This window comes from Grammomys surdaster, unplaced genomic scaffold, assembly GCF_004785775.1.
Source record: "Grammomys surdaster isolate TR1022 unplaced genomic scaffold, NIH_TR_1.0 164, whole genome shotgun sequence".
NCBI classification, from domain to species: Eukaryota; Metazoa; Chordata; class Mammalia; order Rodentia; family Muridae; genus Grammomys; species Grammomys surdaster.
In genome coordinates this window covers 380,572-387,595 of record NW_021604612.1, presented here as the reverse complement: position 1 = coordinate 387,595, position 7,024 = coordinate 380,572, and positions in this window count along the sequence as shown.

Here is a 7,024-nt window from a genome sequence, read left to right as displayed (position 1 = left end):
CACACACACATGAACACACATGCACCCATGCACACACCCATGCATATACGTACACATACATGCACACATACATGAACACACATACATGAACACACATGCACCCATACACACACCCATGCACACACAAACATGCATATATGCACACATACATGCATACATGCACACACACACATGAACACACATGCATCCATGCACAAACTCCTTTCAAATCATCTGTTCATTTCTGCCCCTGAGTCACACGTTCCCTAAGACTTCTTCCAGGCTCTACTCTGCCCAAACTTGGGCAACTCTCAGACCCAGGGCTCTGGTCCTCTCAGCAGCCTCGTCTGCACTCCCAAAGCAAAACAACCGAAAACACAAGGTACACAATGGATTTTATAAATAATCAAAAAGCACATGTGCCTTTAACTCTGCAGTGCCCGGCCATGATTCTGACCACCCTGTTCAGATTTCAGAGATTCCTGGTCACGGTTCTAGGGTGTCTGACCACAGTTATGGGATGCCTGGCCAGGGTTTGGGAGTCCATGATCACGACTCTGGGATGTCTGGTCATCTTTCTGGATTGGTTGACCATGGTTCTGAAGTCCCTGGACACTGTGTAGTCAGAACTATGTGTCACGACTCAATCTGAGCCAATGGGGGGGAAAATGGAATTTGAATCCTACTAATACTGAAAAAAAAATGTTTCTATTGGAAATTAAAACCATTGTGATACCACCTGCCTCAGCTTGCCGTCATGGCTGTCACCAATAAACTTATAATGAACGCCGCAGAATATGTGGAGAGAAGGGAACCCTATCCGCTGTTGGTGGGAGTGTGAATTAATAAAGGCATGTGGGATTCAGTTTAGGGTTTTATCAAAAAAAATAGAATTATGATATGATTCATCTGCCACCCCTGGGTGTATACCCAGAGAACTCTGCACCCTTCATAGAGATATTTACATGTCATATTTATTGTTGCTGTATTCACTAGAACAAAGAAGTAGAATCAACCAGGTTGTCACCAAGTAGATGGATAATGAAAATTTGGTGTATAGGCACAGACTGGAATAGTATTCAGCTCTGAAAAAGAAAGAAAGAAAGAAATCTCGAAATCTGCAGGAAAAAAAATGGTTTGTCTTAGAACATTAAGTGAGGTCACATAATAGCAGAAAGAAATAAATGACCTGTTCCTTCTCACATGTGGAATCTAGACAATAATATATGCACGTGTGTAAACAAATGTACACATAGGTACAGTATACCATGCAGATGAGAGAACAAGAAAGGCTGAATACAGCCTTACAGGTGTGTCAGGGGCACACCTGTAATCCCAGCCCTTGGGAGGCAGAGGCAGGCTGATCTCTGAGTTCGAGGCCAGCCTGGTCAATCACAGGTAAGTTCCAGGACAGCCAGGGTTACACGGAGAAACTCTGTCTTGATATTCCCTACTCCCCCAAAAGAAAGAAAGGCTGAACACTGGGGTGAGGGTGAGGGAGAACAGGCTGAACATGCACGATGAACAAGACCCATGAAAAGAAAAGCAGAGATAATTGTTTTTCTAGTTCTGTATGCGTTGTGGGTTTTTCATTTTTATGGTGACTTTTTCTATAGTTGTTCTATATTCTCACTGTTCTATAGTGAGAACATAAAATCCCCAGTCTCCTTCCCAAATGGCAATTCTAACAGGATAGGGCTTTGTGGAATTGCGTGGTCTTTACATCTGATTGATATCAGTGTGAGACTGCTTTTATTTGCAACATTTTTTCCAGTTAATTTACTTATTTGTTCACCTTATATCCTGGTCGATGCCCCGTCCTCCTGTATTTGCAACTTTTTAATAACAAAGTTTAATATGAATTTCAACTTGAGCTGGCTGTGTTGTTAGGGGTGGATTTGTAATTACGGGTATGCATTTATTTACTCAGTGTGTGCCTGTGTGTGTCTGTCTATGTGTGTCTGTATGTGTCTGTATATGTGTATCTGTGTTTGTGTGTCTATGTGTGTCTATGTGTGTGTGTCTATGTGTGTCTATGTGTGTGTGTCTGTGTGTGTGTGTCTATATGTGTGTGTCTGTGTATGTCTATATGTGTCTGTGTGTCTATGTGTGTCTATGTGTATGTGTCTGTGTGTCTGTCTGTGTCTGTGTGTGTGTCTATGTGTGTATCAGTGTGTGTGTGTGTGTGTGTGTGTGTGTGTGTGTGTGTGTGAAGGTCAAAGAACAATTTGCAACAGTCTATTCTTACCTCATACTGTGTCCCAGGACTGAAGTCGAGTCCTAAGTTTTGGCAGCAAGCATCTTTGCTCACTGAGCCAGCTGATTCCCTAGTCCTGTGCAGCAGGACCTGTGCCCTTCTTGTGAATCTACACATGGCTGTGCAGCCTGTAGACACCTGTCTGGTGCACGTGAACGCCCCCTAAGAGGATAAAGCCCATTGTCTCAGTTAGGTCTTTACTGCTGTGAACAGACATCATGACCAAGGCAACTCTTATAAAAAAAGACAACATTTAATTGGGGCTGCCTTTCAGGTTCAGAGGTTCAGTCCATTATCATCAAGGCAGGAACATGGCAGCGTCCAGGCAGGCATGGTGCAGGCAGAGCTGAGACTTCTACATCTTCATCTGAAGGCTGCTAGTGTAAGACTGACTTCCAGGAAGCTAGGATGAAGGTCTTAAAGCCCACACCCACAGTGACACACCTACCCCAACAAGGCCACACCCACTCCAACAAGGCCACACCTACTTCAACAAGGCCACACCTACTTCAACAAGGTCACACCTACTCCAACAAGGCCACACCTACTCCAACAAGGCCACACCTCCTAACAGTGCCACTCCCTGGGCTGAGCATATACAAACCATCACACCTACGCTCTTGCCACAATGACGGTTTTAATCACAAAGAAAAATAAAATTGCCATCTGTCCTGCGGCAGAGCACAGTCCTGTATGTGAATCCTGGTGGTTTTCTTGTGCTTTACTCTGTGTGAAATAGATAACCACTCTAAATGTCACATTCTGACCAGGTTGGGTGGTACAGCCCTGCAATACCAGCACCTAGGAAGCTGAGGCAGGGGGATTGCAAGTCTGGGTCAACCTGAACTACGTAGTACTTATGAAAAAGAGTCGCGTGCTGATTGCAATGAGTTGCCAATGCAGGATCAGTCCGGAAGGCAGGAAGTGCCCTTTCTCAGTGCCCAGATCCGATATCTTCTCATGCCACATCTGTGAAACGTTGCTGTGTGCCCTTTGATGTCTGCCCTTCCCCACCATGCCTTTTTGCTAACGAAAGCACCAGAAAAAAGTCTAGAAGTAACTAGAAGGAAGCAGGGAGCGCCGTGCCCCATCTCTGATGGCTAGCTGCATCTGATGTGGGTTCTTGGAGGGTGGAGTCTTAGCTCTCAGTGGGTTTAACTTGGGGTAATCAACAGCCCCCAGAAACACCTCAAGCCAAAGACTTAGCTTGTCTTTGTCTCACCCAAGAAGAATCAGGGCAAAGAATGCAAATGTAGATTTATTAAGAAAAAAGGAAGAAGTCTTGGCTGGGGCATGGAGTGGGGGTGCTCTGAGGGAGGAATGCCATGGTGTGATCTTCCCAATGGCTTCTGGGAATTAGATAGAGACAGAGATGGGCCTGTGCAGCCGGAGCTGATATCCAGCCATGGTCCCCACATACTTGGACGTTTATAGGGAGATCACATGACTGTAGACTGACCAGGAAGCTCCAGCAGAGTTCCAGAGCTGAGAAAAAGGGCAGGCATTGTCTTCCCCCACACATGCAAATATGTGAAGCCCACAAACTCCTAGAGCAATGATTCCTGCCTAAAATTTGCCGAGGGCCAATACCTCAGGCTGCTAAGAATATGTCCCACCAGAAACAAATCTTCCAAGCAGGAAAATGCCAGCCAGTGATGAAGTCACCCCACCTAGCCAGCTCCACAGTCACAGGAATAATACAGGTGTCAGTCACCACACCTGCTCCACTGGTGGCTTCAAAGGTGAAGACATTTGGAACAGTGACTTAATGACGTTTGACGGCTCCCAGGCCCCAGAGGCTGGAGTGGGAGTGGGGCTCATCTCACTATACTTCTCTTCCTCGAGAAGGTCAAGCTGACAGGGTCAAAGAAAACCCCGAGCACAGTCCACTCACCATCCACTTTAACCAACCGACTGACAAGCATTCCCGGGTGGCAATTCCTATGCACCGAACCTGCCACCACCTCTTTAAAACACTGCTGGTTTCCATGGAAACCAAAAAAGCACTCTGCCTGAGAGAGCTGCTGGGAATTGCAAATTGAGATGCCCCAAACTACCCCTGCAGCACATTTCTAAGCCCTCATTTGGAAAAAGAAACAGTAGCTCAGGTTTGCACTGGGGACTGGGGCTGGGAGGGGGGCTTAAAAAAGACTTGCGAGCGTTTCCAGCACCCAGTATCCTGTCTGACACACACACACACACACACACACACACACACACCACCCCCACCCCCGCACACTTTCTAGATCCCAACATCCTGACTGGATTGCTTCCTTTTCAAACCGGGAGATGCAGAGAAGGTGTATCTGGGATGCTCACAATTCTGGAGTTAGGGTCCTGTCTATTGTTTATAAGGCTCATGTTCTGACAAGGCAGCACAGGTCACAATGTGCCTGCAGGCACAACGCCAACACAGAGTCCTCTGCTGCTGATCTCCCTCCCCTCCGGGCTGAGAAAGGGCTGTCCACACAGAGGTGATTATATTTCTGTTCCCGAAATCCGCTATCTGAGACAGGAATGCAAAATGAAAGGCAAGGGTTTCTGCAAACAGCTGCTGGGCTGGTGCAGCACAAGAAGGGATTTTTAAGAGACAACCAAAGACAAGTCATCTTTTTAAAAAGTACTTAGAGCAAAGCTAGGCGCGGCGGCACAGGCTGTAAGGGCGTGCTTGCGGAGAAAAGGCAGGCGGAACAGGACATGAGGTTAGCTCAGGCTACGTGAGACCCTGACTCAGAACAAAATGGCTAGACAAAGCCAAGTTTTCCGTCTTTTCTTTTTCCTTTTATGAAGTCCAAGCTTGACGGCTGGTTGCTTTTCTTGGACTTGGCCTAGGAAAGCTTTGTGGGTCATGCATGAGGACCTGACTTCAATCCCCCCCCCAAAAAAAGAGGTGGGCTTAGTGGCATTCACTTGTAATCCTAGCATTGGGGTGGAAGACAGGAGGGTGACTGAGAATTACGGCCGTTCAGCCTGTAAGAGACGCTGTTGCAAGAAACAGGTGAAAGGCATCTGAGGAAAGATACCAACTTTGTTTTCTGGCCTCTGCATGTTTGCACATGCAATGACACACCACTTCCCTGTTTCAAATGCATGCCATCCCATCCTTCCCTCCAGCTGCCCAAGAGAGAAAACTGGGATTAACTTTGTTCCTTCTTCAGCCCTTCATCCACTGTCTCCATGACAACAGACTCATGGCGTGCTACTTTATAAGGGCTGGATATCGAGCACAGAGTTGGGAAGGTAAGGCAGGAGGACTACCGTGAGCTTGAGGCCAGCCTGGGTTACAGGGTAGGTTCCAATCTAGCCTGGGCTACAGAGTGAGACCTGTTTTGATTTGGGACACAGTCCTGTAGGTGCAGAGGCTGAGGGCTTGACCTGCTAATGCCCTTCATGCTGGCTCCATCCCAAAATGGCACAGATTATCGTGTGCCAAGAGATGGCGGGTTTGTGCGTGTCTGGTCTCTCTCCTTCTTCCTCTAAAGCCACCAGAAATCAGTCATACAGGCCCACCCTCATGACCCTGCCTCGTCCTAATTACCTGAGACCACACCCTGTATGCTTAGTCGGATTTCTTGTATCACTCAGAGCCTAATGAAGGGACCAGGTGACTTTAGCGTGAGCTCAAACCATGGCCTCTGCCAACCACTGTTTTCACTGTATGTTCATTCTATGGTCGCTGTATGTTCACTCTATGTTCACTATATGTTTACTCTATGTTCCTTGTATGTTCACTGTATGTTCACTGTATGCTCACTCTATGTTCACTCTGTATGTTCACTGTATGTTTACTCTATGTTCCTTGTATGTTCACTGTATGGTCACTCTATGTTCACTCTATGTTCATTCTATGTATGTTCACTGTGTGTTCAGCCTATTTTCACTGTATATTCATTTATGTTCACTGTATGTTCACTGTGTTCAATGTGTGTTCAGTCTATGTTCACTGTATGTTTATGCTATGTTCATTCTATACATGTTCACTGTATGTTCACTCTATGTTCCCTGCATGTTCACTCTATGTTCAGTCTATGTTCACTCTATGTTCCCTGTATGTTCACTCTATGTTCACTCTATGTTCCCTGTATGTTCACTCTATGTTCAGTCTATGCTCACTCTATGTTCACTCTATGTATGTTCACTGTGTATTTACTATATGTTCCTTGTATGTTCACTCTATGTTCTCTGTATGCTCTCTCTATGTTCACTGTATAAATATTTCTCAAGTTGTTTTGTCTTTCCCAGGATCTTGACCACTATCCTAGATTGATGGTCTTTATTTCTTGTAGTAGCCTCTAGCTAAACCCTCTGCTCATGAACGTACCCTCCTCTTCAGGGCTATCTTCAGGCAGTCAGCCTGTTAAAGGGTAGACTAAAGGCTCCACTACAGTGGGACTGTGGTCGAGCAGCCCAGCCGCTGACACGGGGCACAGGGACAAAATTCCAAACTGTGTGTAACGCATGAGCTTCAAGTGGTGAGTTGGTTGTTGAAATACAGTGTCCAGGAGTTCCAGCTGCCCTGGCATGTGGGATGAATGGGGGAATGCAGGCTAGAAGACCTCATGAGCACAGTCACTATGGCCATGGGGGGTGGAGAGAAAGAGAATCACTATGGACCTAAATCTGGAGATAGCAATTGAGTGAGCAAGGCTGGGTTTTAGTCAAAGAAACATGAAGTCTGGAGGAATGCGGGTCAACAAAAAGTCAGGGAGTAGTGGCACATACCTTTAATCCCAGCTCTCAGGATTCAGAGGCAGATGGATCTCTGAGTTAGAGGCCAGCCTGGACTAA